Raw genomic sequence first — 3733 nt, forward strand, 5'->3', positions numbered from 1 at the left:
GAAAAAAGTGGCTAAGCTGAGCTAGGCCTAAGGCCACTCTGTCTGCAGGTAGAACCTGGCTGTCCATGCCCTCTGTCCAGAGAGCCTCTACCCTCTCTCTGAGTGCTGAGTCCAACAAGACCCGCTCTGGAATGCGAAGCATCGTGATCCCAGTCCTCTGCCTGTCTGCCACTGTGAGGATCACTGGGGCATGGTTCGAGAAGGATGTCCCTGCCAGGATGCCCATTGATCCCCCCAAGTCACTGAAGTGGTCACTAGTGTAGAAGCGATCTATCCACGATAGATTCACTCCTCCCACTCTATGGTCCGATCTAGAGAAGGCAAGATTGGCTGGAGGCCTCACAAAGCCAGAGTGTTGCCATGTATCCGAGACCCTCAAAGTCATACACAACCTCTCCCAAGTTGCTAACTCGACTCCATGCAGAGTAGCATGGCTGCCTCCAATTTTGTCAGAAGGGTCCTGCAACATGTTGAAGGCCCCTCCTACACACCAATGGTCAGCCTACGGCAAAGACTCAACAACCTGTGACCAAAACTCTGCACGAGCACTCGCTACATTGGGCACATAGATGTTCAGGAATCCCACAAGGCCACCCTGAACCGGCATAGTAATCCACTGAGCCCTGCCTGGCACAATAATCCCTATGCCCACAATGGCCTGCTGCAATGTGTCCGCAATAGTCATACATACCCCACCCTGGATGCCTCCAGGTCCAAAAGCAGTTGACCAAAATGTATCATATCGTCCACACAAAATTTTACCACATCACCAAATGCGGCTCTCAGACAGATGGTGCTCCTGAAGCATAAGGAGATCAATCTCTCCTCCCACAAGGCAACACTGAAGCTCCTGACGCAATCAGCCCCGCTGTCCCTGAAACTGGGGCCCACCTAGTCCCTGCACATTCCACGAGACGATCCTCATGGGGAGCGAGAGAGAATAGATGCTGCCACAGCAGTAAGACGGGCTATCTTCGAGGCTGGCTTGGATGGGGAGTAATCCGCATCCGAGCGTCCTCTAGATAGGCGTGACTGTAGTGAGTGCCTAGCCCAAGCCCAAGCAAAGCGAGCCGTGCGTAAAGCAACCTCCTCTGTCCAGGAGTCCTCATGAATGTATACATAGCAAGGCAAACACTGCGTATCAGCAAAAAAGTACACCACAATGTGCCTACATCCTGCTGAGTCTGGGGGTGTCACCGCAAACTTGGCCAGTGGCCACAAAGTCTCCAGCAAATCTGTAACTCCAAGTTCTCCATGTGATGAGAGAACTTCAGAACCTGTGTATGCAACCATCCCAACACGGAGTCAAGGGACCACTCTGTCTTGGCCCTACCACAGAGGGGGAACGAGAAACCAACTGCTGAGTCCGAGGCCTCTGTCCCCCTAGCGGTGAGGAACAAAGCATGGACCCTGAAGCAGGCTGCCTCGTGGTCTCCTGCGGAATCACCGAGAAAGCGAGTGAACCCGTAGTAGAAGAAATCCCAGCGGCGTTGGAGGTCAATGCTCGTCAAACCACGAGGGATAGCTACAAGGTAAGATGTCTGAATCTACAGAGGGGGCCGCAAGAATGGCTGACCCTCTCTCGCTAGGCGACTCGTGGCAAAGGTGCTGCCAAGAGATCTCCTAGCCGCCGACGAGGGACCAGTCTCCTGAGTTGACTGTGGAACTAGAGCAGGAGGGGGGGGAGAAGGAGCTGGGGGGGGTGGAGGGGAAGAGGAGCGGGGTGGGGCGGCAGACGTAAAGGGGCGTGGTGGAGAGTCGACGGGAGCAAAGGGCAGGGGGGAGGATGAGGAGGAGGAGGGAAAATCTGAAGGGGGGACAATTGTCGAGGGTGAAGCGGAGGTGGAGACTGGCGTAGGGGACTCCTCCTGCTCCAGAGGACCAAAGTGGTTCTCCGTGGGAACCCACTGCTACTGAGTAGGCACGTGAGGGTCACTCTAAGTGCCAGACTGTCACTATGGCCCCTGGCGTCGATGGCCACGGGCCTGCTGCCACCCCTCCTCTGCTGGAGCCCCAGGCTCGAAGGGTGGCTCTGAATCTGTGTGTTGTGCCGTTGACTGTGGCTGCGGCCGTGGCTGCGGCCCCAGCCTTGGCAGGCTGGGGCTGAGACTGAGCTGCAGGTCATGGCCTCCTCCGTGGACAAGCCTTCGCTAGGTGGCCCATCTGTCTGCAAATGAAGCACTGGTTCAGGAGGCCCAAGTACTCCACACTCTGTCTAAACTAACCCCCACTCACCCGAGGCAGAAGGATGACCTTCGGGAGCGTGTGGGTATCTCTGACCAAAACTCTAACTGAGGGGATGCCAACCGCCTTGGCAACTACTGATGCTGTCGTACGAGGTGTCTCCAGGACTGTCGCGATGGCAGAGCCAATCATGGAAAGAAGTGGTAGGTACTCCCTCCGTAAACCCGGAAAGCACACTGACATGGGGATGTCTGCCTCCTCTACTAGCCCATCTGAAGTCGGGTCAAAACCATGTCGCCATTGTCGAAAGTGGGTGCGTGAGGCTCGGATGGCTAGTGGACTGATAGCTATGACCTTGGAAGCCATCTCAGAGGTCTCGAACTCGATCTGATAGTAACCCCGTCCAAGAATTTGGACATCCAAGATCTTGCCCACCTCTGCGAGAAGGCGGGCCTGGAGAAGGTCTCGTAGCTCTCCTTTGCTAGGACCGGTGCCGAGAATTTTGCAGATGACCAAAGTCACCTGCAAATGCTCTACCTCAGCGGCTAGGCTCGCTTGCTCTATCGGCGATAGAGCAAGTCGAATGGTGGGCTCAGCGGGGTCGGGCGAGGGGGCTTCTGGCGAGTCCCTGTGTGGCAAAGCTGGAGCCTCCATCTGTGTCTACTGTTGTGTCATACGAAGAGGTCGACGGGTGGGCGCTGCAATCAGGCATAGGAGACACTGCCCCGAAGAATGAAGCAATGCCGAGGAGGCCGAACTATAGTGGTTGACGGGGAGAAACCGAGGCGGGGGGGGGGGGGGGTGGAGGAGGGCTGGTAGGGGAAGGCGAAAACGTTGGCGGCAACAGGAGGAGGGGGTGACGGGGGGGGCGGCAGAGGGCAGGCAGCGGGCGGGCTGGAGGCAGCACGGGCAGTGTGGCAAAGCTGGAGCCTCCATGTGTGTCTACTGCTATGTCGTAAGAAGAGGTCGACGGGTGGGCACTGCAATCAGGCATAGGAGACACTGCCCCGAAGAATGAAGCAATGCCGAGGAGGCCGAACTGCAGTGGTTGACGGGGAGAAACCGAGGCGGGGGGGTGGTAGGGGAAGGCGAAAACGCTGGCGGCAACATGAGGAGGGGGTGATGGGGGGGGGGGGGGGGGGGGCAGGGGGGCAGTGGGCAGGCAGGAGGCAGGCAGCGGGCAGGCAGCAGACGGGTTGGCAGGGGGCGGCGCAGGTTGACAGGCAGCGTAGGGGTGGACAGCAGGCAATGGGGTAGGGGGGGAGAGGCAGCGGACCGAGGAGGAGGGGGGGGTGTGAAGCTAGGCGTACGCAGGTGGGCAGCAGTAGAGAGCCTTACTCTTCTTTCTAGCAGGACATTTAGAGGATGCTTGCTGATTTTTTCCCTATCGACCCAACTGTAAGTTATTTCAGCATCTCGCTTAGTGCATGATTATATTCAAATATTAAGTGGTGGATATCATCTTTGATATGTTTCAGATATTTATCCATCGAATAGGATAGATTGGAAACCAGTTGAGAGCATAGTTGGGATTTTTGATGCTTTCCAT

The sequence above is a fragment of the Adiantum capillus-veneris genome, chromosome 2, assembly GCF_014529385.1.
Source record: "Adiantum capillus-veneris isolate H3 chromosome 2, ASM1452938v2, whole genome shotgun sequence".
NCBI classification, from domain to species: Eukaryota; Viridiplantae; Streptophyta; class Polypodiopsida; order Polypodiales; family Pteridaceae; genus Adiantum; species Adiantum capillus-veneris.